This window comes from Podarcis gaigeae (assembly GCF_964106915.1).
Source record: "Podarcis gaigeae genome assembly, chromosome: 10".
In the NCBI taxonomy this organism is placed as follows: Eukaryota; Metazoa; Chordata; class Lepidosauria; order Squamata; family Lacertidae; genus Podarcis; species Podarcis gaigeae.
In genome coordinates this window covers 50,072,144-50,085,792 of record NC_139686.1, presented here as the reverse complement: position 1 = coordinate 50,085,792, position 13,649 = coordinate 50,072,144, and the positions used below count along the sequence as shown (strand labels likewise).

At 40.6% G+C, this 13,649-nt stretch overlaps 1 protein-coding gene across 2 annotated transcripts in view; it reads left to right on the top strand.

Annotated features, from left to right (window-relative positions):
* The window catches only part of PDZRN4 (PDZ domain containing ring finger 4), a 221,645-nt gene that overhangs the window by 184,610 nt on the left and 23,386 nt on the right, over window positions 1–13,649 (top strand). The gene's annotated exons all lie outside the window — the stretch shown is intronic.

Genomic DNA, 13,649 nt, shown 5'->3' with positions numbered 1-13,649 from the left:
TGGAACAGTATGAATGAAAGCAGAACATTGATGGGCATCACATTGTGGGTTCACAAGGCTGATTAAATGTGCCACATGGTTCTCATGTCAAATTGTTAAGCTGTGCTAGTTTTATGCTGCGTCCTTTCCTATGAGTGCATTAGAAAGGTCTAATTGCTCATTTTCAAAGGGAGGAAAGGCAGAAACGTTCTGCTGTTTCCCTAGCTTGATCTTGTAGGATCGTGGAACCTGGACTTTGCAGATCAAGGCCCATGCTGTAAAATGAGAGATTCTTTGTCTATTTCTTTTACATTATGATTCCCGAATGGAGTACAATGAGAACAAATTGTATGTAGTGCCATGAGTATCTTATCTATTGTGTATTTATTCTATCTGTTGAGAGGCTATTGAAAAACTGTGATTTCCCCAAATAATAGCACACTTTTAGAAATGTTGGTCCTTTGTTAGATTTTCATTTCAAAATCTAAAGGTTCTCTTTATTTGACAGCCATTAGATGTTTACCTTTATTTTAGCATAGTGACAAAAGACCAAGTGTACCCTTTTAGGAATATATTATGTTCAGGCTTTGTATGGGTTTTAAGTTGCAAACAGATTTTTTTTTTTCATTAGATAGCTTCCATTCAATAGCACTTGGGATTAAAAAACGGCCACAAAAAACCCTGTTTGTCTTTATTATATTTGGTCTGCCTTCAGGACATGTAATGAAACCTTGCTTGATATTTGGAAACTAAACAGAGTAGTTGAAGCTTTGACAAAAAGGCAAATGGGGATCTTTAATGCCACCCCTCCCCCCATTATTGAGACAAGGCTAGTGAAGTCTGCAATTCTTCCCATAGGACAAAGGAAAATGAAATAATGTTGGCTCACCAAGTTTACCCAGGATAAAATTTATTTGCACTGTTCTAATAAATCATTGAGGGATTGGTAAGAAAATTCATTCCCCCCACCCCCCCCCCCAAAAAAAAACTAGTCTTGCAAAGATCAAGAAAAAGCTACTAAATTCCTGGTTAATATACTAGCGTGTTTACTGAGTACGTGGTTGTGTGAAAGCTTATGTGTAATACAATTATTTGTGTGATGGGAATGTTACAAATACTAAAATGCAGTCTGATTGTATGTGTATATATAAAGAGATTAGCACCGCAGAATCATGTCCTCTTCATGACTATTATTAATCGATAATAATAGCCAGTATAAGTATTATGACAGTGGTAAATGAGCAGGTAGGTGTTCAGTAGTCGGTAATATCTACTAATCACACCTTCCTAGTCATTAATTTGCTGTCAGCTATGATTCAGTAGCCCAAGGCAAACCTACTGATTGACTAAAATAGAGCGTGTTTCACATGAAATTTAAATAGGAAAGGAGCTGTCTGGTTTGCAACAAGAAGAAAGATATGTTCCCGAAGAAGTGGACAGTCTCCATTCTGTCAGATCCGGATAGGAAAGGCAATTCCTGTGGCATAGGATGGAACAAAGCCACTCTACTTGGCTTCGTGTTAAAAATAATCTCGGTTATGATAATAAGGAGGCAACATTTTATTCGCACAGCTTTGCACACATACCACACTATGAGTCACCACTGTGTTATCTGCTATCAGCCTGATCTAAAGTCTCTTGGGATCCGTGGTAAAACTGGATCAAACTCACGTCTACATGCAAGATGGAAATATGAGAAAAAGTCTGAGTCATATGGCATAGTGGAGTGCCCTGCACCTAAATTCTCCTGGGGACTTCCAGTGATCAAAGCTATATCAGCAGTGATGCAAAAAAGTCAGAGGTTGGGGGCATACTGAAATTAGATGCTACATGTCTTGTAGGCAGTGAATGGTCTGAAGACTATATACTTTTGTCAGCGCACAGGGCATACCTTATGCAGACATGCCCTCCCTGTGGTCTCAGGTTTCACTTTCTGATTGGAGATTTAATGCAGGTTAGAACAGAATAACGGGGTGCAAGGGAGGCTTCCAGAACAACCCAAAACTGCTCACAAATGTATCACACGAAACAAGCAAATTGTCTCATTCAAATAAGGTATTCGTGATGGCGGAGTTAACTGCAAAATTAGATATTTCCAGATTTATTCAACCCCTCCCGAATTCCCCTTCATTTTTTTGTTGGTGGTCTAGCAAGAATATGTTCTATGTAAGTATTTAGGGCCTTTCAAAAAGCCAATGATGGACCCAATAGACTGTAACAGATCTGTCTATCTTGTGAATGCATATTTAGAGTCTTTTCAACACATGGCTTATTTGCCCACTAGACCAAAACAGATTTGTCTATCTTGTAAAGCCATATTTAGGGACTTTTTAAACACAAGGATTACTAAACTGATAGCATATAACAGCTCCCTTCAGAGCTCTGATAGCCTCTAGCCAACCCTTTGCAAATATTACTATTAGTTTTGTAAGTGTGGCTATGTTTCGTGCATGCTTAAAAGCTATGCATTTCTACACCACACACACTAATTTTTTGCTGAAAGAACTTACTGTAGCAGTGCTAAAGTCCATTTTTTATTTATTAGTGGGCCACATTTGAATCTTAGTTCTTAAATCTGAAACTAAGTTTTAATGAACTATTGGAACACCCCACCCCCGATTGAACTTTCTTGCTCCAAAGATGAACTTCTTTCAATCAATTTAACCTCATGTGTTTGACCTTTTGCACCTAACATGACCTTTCCCCTGAATACTGGTCAGAATTTAACTTTGGAAATTTTTGCCATTGACAATTTTTTCTTTGGATTTTTTGTGCATCAGGGTGTCACACATAAGGCTCAGAGACCCTGTCACACACTTTGGGGTTATGCTTGCCACGCTTTACACAACTCAATTATTTTAAGGGCAAGGTAGCTAATAACCATTGTAGGAACCGACTCTTGACAATGCCAGTTGCTGTGTGCCATGGTGTCCATTCCTCATCTGTTATTTTAAAATGTGCAATGCTGAGTTGTAGCTACTGTGTAGCATAATATAGCATGGGGCCACTGGCAGAGGAAGAGGAGTGTGGGGGGAGCGCACTGCCCCCAGTAGCGCAATCCCGGTAGGGTGCCATCACGGCTGCCCACCCCGCCCATGCTGGGCACCATGCCCCTGCAGGTGGCACGCTCTGCCCCCAGGATGTGCACCACGCCCCTGCAGGCGGTGCGCCATGCCCTGGGACATGCGGCAGCCCCACCCTGCCTGCTCTCCGCCCCCCGGTGCCAGAGCAAGAAGCTCCGCCACTGCATGGGGCTATGCAGAAAGTTCAGAACCTGTCAGAAAGTTCTTCCTGATATTTAGATGGACTCTCCTTTCCTGTATCTTGAATCCGTTAATTGCCTGTGTGCCTGCACCTTGGAAAAGAACATCTGTTGCTCACCCTTAAGTCTTTGAATTATATTTTCAATGAAGTTTCCAGGGATGAACAAACTGTCCAGCTCTGCCTTTGATCCAAACTATAGGATTTCTCTGTTTGTCTGCAGTCCCGAATATCACAACTGTACAGTAGATCACTGTAGAAAACATTTATGCTTGTAGTCGTTAAAATTTCAGTCCCTTCCTTTATATCCAGCTGAGGTCATTCCCCCCTCCCCTGCCCAAAACTTGATATAAATCAGAAGGAGCCCTGAGCAAGTAAAAGTCAGATTCCAAATTCAGCAGACACGAGAAATAATTTAAAATAAAGGCCTTGAAGAAATATTGTGCTCTCTAACCACAGTCCTAATAAAAGATATATTTGTTATAGCCTAGAACAGTCAAAGTCATGAAGAGGGTTATAATTTTCCATTGCAATTATATCTGGAACATTTGAAGGGACAGAAGACTAGTATAGAGGACAAACGGATCTATATAGAGAGTACAGGGAGAGTGTGGGAATTGGGCTGTCTGGTGAAAACACAGTGGGTTGAATCCAATGGATAAGCAAAGCCACACCAATGGGATGCTCCCACGTGTGAAATGGGGTGATGCAATTTTAGTAAATTCCTCCTTCCCCCTGCATGCCCCTCTGCTTTGCCCAAAAACTGCTTTGGCGTGTCCCATTTAACAAATAGAAGAGGTCATTTTGGGCATGGAAGGGCATGTCTTGTTGGTTTGTAATGGAAGAGGAAATATTCCCATTGTGGCAGGGGAGAATGATAGTGATCACTGATGTCAGTGCATCAATACTCTAGCTACCAATGTTGCTCATAGGGGAAACATCAGCTCACAACAGCTCTCAGGGCCTTGCGCCTGTTGGTATGGACTGCTATGCCCAGGAAGCAGCTCATAGGATTACCTTGATTGGGACTATAAATACACGTATTCATTGTTCTTGGTACTGTACTGTACTGATAAAGCTTTATCTGTCCCCCATTTTGTTTAACGCAAATGCATTTTACAAACATTAAGAGAGGGCAATGCCATGCTGTAATGCACTTGTGTATTATTAGTCATGTCTTAAGTGGGCCAGAAATGGACAAACTTGGTTAAACTATCTGTCTAAGGTCATAGAGGAAGTTGGTAATCGGGATGGCAAGCCAATATCGTATCAGTTATTCTAACCTCTAAATCACACTTCCTTGTATTTTTTTTTTATTCTTTATTTTTTTGTTATCTAATCTAGACATAAGTGGATCACTGAGGTGAATCAGGATATCAAGTCAGTTTCTGTCATGCTGGTTTATTCTTAATCTTTACGTCTATTTAGAAGTGCTCATCATTTAGGGGGGAAAGGCTGGCATTCAGAGCAGATGAGATTGCCATCATCTGTAGCTGTCACTGGTAATGAATATCCCAATTTATGGACTTCAATTGTGTCCCTAACTCAGGGGTATCACTAGGGAGGAAGCAAAAAGGACACAAAGCTGACATAGGTAAATCTATCAATGTTATCGCTAATCATCCTGTTGGTGTTAACAATAGAGTAGGGAATACATCAAGCTGGTGATTTTCATTTTGTTTCATAAAACAAGTACAGGCCTACTCCTCATTTCACTTGGAAGATAAATAAAATTTATGCATTAATGTCACACATTATGGCTCCCACCCCACCCCTAAGGAAATGAAGAAAAGTGAGCTTGTTGTTTGGCATGGCTATGCTACCTTTTATTCGTTTGTGGTTTTTTCCATGCAGAAGGTTCCTGCAATTTTCTCTCCTTTTGTGAATGAGCTGATATAAATCATCCACTTCTGTAGGTTTATATGGATGCTAATGCATCACATCATCATGTATTCTCTACATAACACGCAACTGTTCAAGAAATGTTTCAGAAATGCACATCATATTTCAAAGTCATATTTTCAGTCTGCCTTAAAAGAGGCTTTTGAATTGGTTCAAGAGGGAGCCAATTTTTCTGGCATGTGAATTCCAGTAAACATGGGATCACATAGCAATTGAATTGTGAGTGGGAGGTTTACTCCAGGTGTTTGTGCATAAAAATAAGGGGAGATTCTTGCATTACAGGTATCACTGGATTAGCTGCATGTACTGGAGACACTATTCCTTGGTGTCTGCAATGCCACATCAGTTACTGCCTTCTGTTTTCTCCTTCCCCTTCTCCTTCTCCTTCTCCTTCTTCATTCATGGCCATTCAGTGCCACAGTGATTCCTGCTAGCCCTGAGCAGTTAGCTAGCCTGTCAAGTGCTATAAAAATCATATGAACTGCCATGCCGACCTCTGCCACATAGAAAACATTTTTCAGTGACCTCTGCATAGAGGCAGTAAAGATTGAAATGGTCATTAGCCTGGTGTTTTATCAGCATTTGGCATATGCAAGAGCCCTAAACTGCAATTCAGGCAAATAAGCAGATTTCCAACAGATGTCTAGCATGCAAGCGCTCTGCTCTGCAACTTGACTTTAATTAACATGCCAAAATAGTTTTCACAGAGTTTTAGCTAACAAATGCTCAGATGTGTGGAACTGCAGCAACTGTGGCAATTTTTAAAATGCAGTTGTGTATTCTGATGGCTAGATGAATGTTCCTCAGAACATATGCCGGCACATCTGTTGTATTGCCTGCATCTTGATTGGGTGGCTATCTGCTGAAAAATATGATGATGCGATAAATAAATCTCTCCCCTTACTTTTTGAGCCAAAAGAAGCAACAGCGATGTTTGCTCAGCAAAGTATACAATAGTAATAGGAGGAGGAGGAGGATGAACCCATAACAAAACTAAATTATGACTTCCACTATTATGCGGGGGGAAACTGGTGAAGTCTAATTATGACATGCTGACATTCAGTTAATCTGAAATGATGGGGCAGCAACCACAGCAACCATCTGTGAAACTAAATATTATCATTATATACAAAAGGACAGCTCTTGGAGTGAAAGTCTTCATTTTAATGCAACCCTTACATTTGCGTGCCTTGTGCTGAGATAGACCATTGATCCATTTAGCTTAGCATTATCTATGACTCTACACTGACTGCCCATAGCCTTCCAGGGTTGCAAGCAGAAGTCTCTCCCAGCCCTTCCAGGGATTAAAGCCAAAACCTTCTGCATGCAAACCAGATGATCTGCCACTGAGCTGTGGCCCTAACCCTGGGTGCCTTTTAAAAATTGTTATATTGGCTGCTTTCCAGGAAGGACCTCTGCCTGTGCAGCAGGACTTCCTCTCCCCCTTCTCTCAGCTCATTCCCCATGCATTTCCCAAATCTACTCCAAAACAGATTTGGGGACCACAGGTGAGGGAGCCCTGTTGTGCACCAATGGGACAGCTTTGTTAGATACAACCTTAGCTGGTTTCCCGCTTCTACTAGTTTAATAAGTGTTGTTGCTTTCAATAAACATTTTTCCCTTTTTTCCATTTCTTTCCCCCCATTCCTTATTGTTTACTTGTATTTCTTTTTCCACGGTTGTGTTTCTTTTTGTTCCCCTCATTTGGACAATACTTCCATTTTCTGAAAGAAGCCTTATTGTCTCTAATAGCTTCCTTGACTCTGCTCATTTATCATGCTGGCATTGTCTTGGTCTTGGTGGTACCTTTCCTGAACTGTGGTATACATTCAAGCTGAACTATTATTGTGGTTTTTGAAGAGATTTGACCCTCTTGACTTTGCCTTTCAACTTCCTGTTTACCAATCCCCTCACTTTGCAGAAGCTTATTTTTTTATATCAATTGTCACTCTGTTGAATTACCTTGGCAATTGTTCAGTTATGATTTATGTTTCATAATACTATGGTCATTCGGTTCAGCAACACTTTGGACACCGTTTAAGATTAGGTCCAGGGTTGCCTGTCCTCTGGTTGATAGTATGACCAACTGTTCTAGAGCATTGCCACGTAGAGTATCTAGAAAATTTACCTCTTTGTTGTGATCAGAGCATGCATTTCCTTAGTCTGTGATTGTAAATCATCTCAGGACTTTTTGAAGTGATTTATTAAATATCAATTTACTAAACCTAAACCACAGTGAATCTGGCTGTGGGCTTCCCCTTTTCATATTTCTAGTTATTTTGAATCAACATCCTTTTCAACATGCAGTATGCTTTTTCATGCCCTTTCTATGGAGCTTTTGTCCAGATATAACCATGCTCAACCAATTATCATTATGCCCACTGTATCTATGTTCTCCTTTAAGAGCACCAAGCATTCCAAGTCACTCATCTTGGTTCAGAGGCTTTTAGCACTAGCATATAAGCACCTGTGCACGACAACTTTCCCCAAATGTTTCTGAAACATGTGTTTTCCCTTATGGTGTTCTGGCCTCTAGAATGGCACCAAGCTATCAGGTGGCTATCATGTCCCCCTGGATGTGTGCACCAAGCACACACCCACAATTTCCATCCAGGAGTTTGGATTTCATATCCTGCTTTATCACTACCCTAAGGAGTCTCAAAGCAGCTAACATTCTCCTTTCCCTTCCTCCCAAACAACAAACACTCTGTGAAGTGAGTGGGACTGAGAGACTTCAGAGAAGTGTGACTAGTCCAAGGTCGCCCAGCAGCTGCATTTGGAGGAGTGGAGATGCGAACCCAGTTCCCCAGATTATGAGTCCACCACTCTTAACCACTACACTACAGGAGACAGTAGTATACATGTGCCATTCTGAACAATACACTGGATAACTCCAGACTGCTGCTGGTTTTCTACCATCACACTTGCTGTTGTTGTTTATTGAGTTTCTTCACTTGTGGGTTTGCCTTATTGCTCTGATATAATAATAATAATAATAATAATAATAATAATAATAATAATAATAATAATAGGTGGGTTTCCCCAGCCACTCTGGGCAGCTTCCAACAAAATATTAAAATACAATGCTGAACTCATACTTGTGGGCTTCCTAGAGGCATCAAGTTAGCCAGTGTGAGAATTAGTGCTGGGTGAGATGGATATTTGCCTCATCCAGCAGAGCTGTTCTTGACATCAGCTGGGACTCCCCTCTTGCTTGTAGAAACTGTGAAGTATGAAAAGAAAAGCTGGTTTTATATTAGTCAAAATTAGATGACCCATCATTCTTGAGGGAGCTTAAACATCCTCCTAATAAACTGAAGCATCTTATTATGTGAAGAAAACCGTGCTTTGATCAAGACGTCATTTTCCAGCAAGGGTTTGGAAATACGCAACCAGTAAACAGAGAAGATTTTGAAGTAGTTACAATAGTTGTAACTTACTGAAGGGTGTGCTGACAGCTGCTGAGATTTCTGCAGCCAGGAAGTCTTTAATCCTTAATAAATTGTTTCTTCCTCTTAGCTTACTTATGAGGCATACTCCCCGAAGAATCTGCAGAGACAGTGTAAGCTCAAGACTTAAGTATGCTGAAAAAGTATATAGATGCAGAAGGAAGAGATGGGATTGCAGAGCTGCTCCATCTGCTCTGTTGAGAGACCAGCTGCATTTGGCTCATTCCCTTCTCTGTTACTCAACTTACTTTAGCACTCTTTTAAGCATCTCAAGCGACCTTGGAGATTTCTTAGTTGACACAAAAAAGCCAGACATACATTATCTTTCCAGGATTTTTATTAATACGCAGTTCAACAATCCCATATCAATATTAGCTCCACTCACTTCTCTTAAGGCCCTTCCAGCTTGCAGAACAGCATTGGCAAAGCTGACTGAAGACTGCCTTGGTCTGGTTCATTATTTCAGTGGCCAGGGATGAATGGGGGTTTGGATTTCATGCTCCTTCTACTCCCCACCTTGGTAACCTGAGTTTGAAAACAGGATAAAGATGTCTGAGAAATTGCTTGCTGGAATCATTGAGACACTGAAAATTCAATGAGACAAGCATTGGGAGTTGGGGATTAAAAGGTACATATACTATGAAGGGAGAAATCCCTGGATCTTTGTCTTACCTGTACCATGTGAAATAGAGATAACTCTCCACTTCTTTTTGGTAAGATAACAACCAAATCAATTCTGGGGGAAATTGGCATCCAGTGCGATTTGTCCTTTTCAATTCTGTATATGAGAAGCCAGAACGGTCTTCTGTCAAAATTGATAAGTGGAAATACAGTGGGGAATGCAATTTTATTTTGTTAAATGCACAACTGCCAGCAGCTCCAGCTTGTTTACATTGAGGTTGTCTTGCTCCATAGCTTTTCTATTTCCATCCAAATAGCCGCAGATGCATTGCTGATGTGAAATCTGCATATCATAACACTCTGGGAACGTTGGAGAGGGAAAGGAGGACTATTACGTTAAGTTGTTTTCACAAGTGAAGAATTTCAGTGGCTTTAAAAGAGAAATCTTGAACTTTGCCAATTCTCTGTAGACATTTTGGCACGATAGGCTGTAAATTCTGCAAACTAGAAAAGCTCAAGGGGTAACTGGAATAGAAGCTGATAAAATCCTAAGATGTTCATTACCTCCCACAATGAAAATGTCTAAGGAATAGGAGTTCAGTGCTGCTTTTAGAAAGAAGGGGAGGTCAGTGTTCATAAACTTAACTAAACATATAAGAAATTTGGAAATATAAACATGATTCTTGATTAAGGAAAGAAATGGAACCTTGGCATAACTCTGTAGTCTGACATTGGTTTCTTGCATTTGCATCAGTATAGTAATGATTCATGCATATATTGTGGCAGATTCACAATATGTAGCTTTTGAAACATTTCCTTAAAAATGCTTTATCCCTGCTTCACCCCAATAAAATTATCTTGCCTGGGAATAAGCCCCATTGGACTCAGTGGGACTTGCAGCACATTCCTATGCATGTCTATTACGAAATAAGAACCACTTCCTGTCACTGTTTTCAGTGTCTAGATCTTCTCCAACCTGATGCCCTTCAGATGTGGTTGCTACCAATTCCCATGAGCCCAACCAACATGGCCTACAGTTAGGGATGATGGCTGTTGTAGTTGGGAACATCTGGAGAGCACCAGGTTTGGGGGGGGGGTGGATACAGATTGTCATTTGTTATGAAATCCATATATTTAGTACTATATGAAGAGTGACATGAGTAACTTTTGCAGGAAGCCTGATTAGATAGCCATTGCTTGTATTAGCTAATGCTGCATATAACTGGGGTAGGAAATCCATTTGTACCACTTCAAACTCTTGCAAATTGTGGTAGTAGCAACAGTAATAACAGTAATAATGTAATAATGGTGCTACAGTTCTTGCAACAGCAACCTAGTTAGTTTGAAGGCAGAGAGGTGTTTCTTCCCCCAACAGGTTCCCGCCCCCTCCCCACCGAATCTTCTGCTGTAGCCATCTGTTATGTTTATGTTTCCTAACTATTAATACATAAAGGAAATTGACTTGGTGCTTTAGTAGAGACAGTAGTTCTGAAAGGATAGGGTAGTTTGTTGTGACAATACTTTCTTGGGCGTCTTGCAGTCTCAAACTCCATGTATTATACATAATGGCATTGACATGTGTGGGCCTTCCATTTGCCATAGGGGAGAATATTTATGAAAACAAGAGACATCCCGTGTCTGCTAATTGACTGAAATGAATATTTTAGTTTACTGCAAATACAGTGGGGCTGAATTTAATGCATTTCACATGCACAGAGTAGAGATGGGCAGCCATGGTGGAACTGAAGAGATAGGATTCAGCATTGCTGCATGTATATTCCTTGATCTGCACAAGTGAAGAAGGTGAAGGAAAGAAAGCACGAACTTTTGCACCACGTGCGGAATTCAGCATCAATGCTAGTGTTCTTTTCTTACAAACAAGATTCTAGCTTTTGTGACTGTGGGAAAATAGGTGTAAAAATGTGTGTGTCGTGTCCATTGACATCTCATAAGTTAGCAAATGAACAAATCTGAGAAGCAGAGGTCATAAAGATATTCCCCACAAAATATACTCTAAAGATTTAGCTCTGATAAGGGCAAGACAAAAATAATGCAGATGTTCTTTTGTCTCCATTTCTTAGAAGCACAAGCAAAGCTCATTATTGGTTTTTGGTTAACATCCTTCCAATACACTAATGGGTATTTTCCGGTATTTATTTATTACCTACATATTTCCGGGTATTTTCAATCTAAGCAGAGTCTATATCAAGCCACATAAATAGTTCCCCATACGTCTATCCTTACTTTGTTTGAAACACAGAGCAAAAGGACTAAATTAGCGTGGCGAATCCTGTTCCTAAGCCAAGTCCCAATCAGAAAATTAAGGTAATAAGTCAATTGAGAGTGGTTCAGTTTTAAAATAGGGATATGTGTGTGTTGGTTTGTTTTTTCCAACCAAGGAAAACTCTGCAATAATTTTATAACTAGTGATTTGCTCTCTGTGTGAAAATTATGACTTTTAACATATATACGTTCACATACAGGTTAAAGATTCCTATAGTGGCTCTCTAGCAAACTTTTGCAGAATCCCAAACAATTGCACTTAAACCTTTTTCCTTTAAAGGAGTAAATCTTTTCTTTCTTTCTTCTAGGGAGTAAGTCAAAGAAAAGTTTTAACACAGTGGGTGACATTTACAACCTACTCTTCTATCACCTGAAGAAATTGCAGTATTAACCTAGTTGCTGGAGGGAATAACGACTTTTAACCTGGTAATGGAAGGTTATAGTCCCCAGCCCACTATTCCATCACCCTGGAGGATGAGCAATTTAACCTCTTCTCCTATCCTTTGAGAGTATAACCTCTTCTGCTGAACGTACTTTTCCAGCTCAGAAGGAAAAGATGACCTTTACCTAGTTTCTCATCCTTCACAGTATGAGTCATTGTCATTTAATTAATTGTTCTAAAAGGTCATTTCTGTGCCAAAATACTGAGAACATTATATTCACGGAACTACGTTTATAAATGCAGAAAGTCATATTCTTGAACCCAACCCTAGAAAAGATAAGGACCAATGTGGTGTTTTTGAATAGTGTGCTGGTAAAGGAACAACAACGGGATGCAGGTGGTGCTGTGGTATAAACCACTGAGACATGGGCTTGCCGATCGGAAGTTCGGCAGGTTTGAATCCCCATGACGGGGTGAGCTCCCATTGGTTGGTCCCAGCTCCTGCCCACCTAGCAGTTCAAAAGCACGTTAAGGTGCAAGTAGATAAATAGGTACTGCTCTGGCATGAAGGTAAACGGCGTTTCCATGCACTGCTTAGTCATGCTGGCCACATGACCCGGAAAAACTGTCTGCGGACAGACGTCGGCTCCCTCAGCCAGTAAAGTGAGATGAGCGCCGCAACCCCAGAGTCGTTCACGACTGGACTTAACTGACAGGGGTCCTTTCGCTTTTTAAAGGAACAACATCAGGCACATCCCTGCCTAGCTGTAAAGTGCGGGGAAGTCACTATAATTTATCTTAACCTACCTTGTTTTATTTATGTGAAAAATAGAATAACTCCATGTATGGCATTTTGACCTTTGAACTCCAGGGAGGAAGAGTGGGATATAGCTAGTACTTTAAGGAGGAGGAGGAGGTTAAATAGCAAACACATTGAAGCACAGGAGTGTGGGGTGTGTGTTCCGAGAAAAGGTGGTAGTGTGTCCGTTTCAAAACCAAAGCATTCCAAAACCAAGGCACACTTTCCCATGGAAAGTAATGCAAAATGGATTAATCCATTCCAGACTTTTAAAAACAACTCCTAAAACAGCAATTTAACATGAATTTTACTATTTAATGAGACCCTTGATCCATAAAATGAAAGCAGTAAACAATGCACTGTAGTCACAAAATCAAGCAATCAATAGCTGAACTGGGTTCCACACAGTCACAAAAAAAGAGCTGCAAAAACAAAAATGCAAAATAAACAGCAAAAACAGACAGACCTCAGCGTAACACTTAAAATGGAAGTGTAGCACTCAGATCGGAAGCGTAACACTCAAAACGGAGCACGTTCAGCTTCCAAAAAAAGTTCATAAGCCAGAACAGTTACTTCCAGTTTTGCAGTGTTTGGGTTCCAAGTTGTTTGAGTACCAAGGCGTTTGAGAACCAAGGTACCACTGTACACTTTTACATACTTACACCCACACATAAACAGTTGCAAAAAACAACTACCAAGTGTTCAGAGTAGACAGTGCATTGGAAGGAAAAAGTAGGTGTGATATGAAACATATTGGATAGTTTCTTACTTTTGTGATACCTAAATAATTCTATGCACTGAATTGGCTCTCCCCCCTGCCCTGCAAAAAGCTTGGTGGCATCTGGTACTGCTAAGTTTGTAAGAGCAACTTGGCTGTGAGTCCTGCAAGACCCGCTCCCTGCCTTGCAGGCCTTTTGCCACCTGGCCTGCGAGGGCAGGGCCCTGACTGATTCCAGCTGCAAAAGCTGGTGCT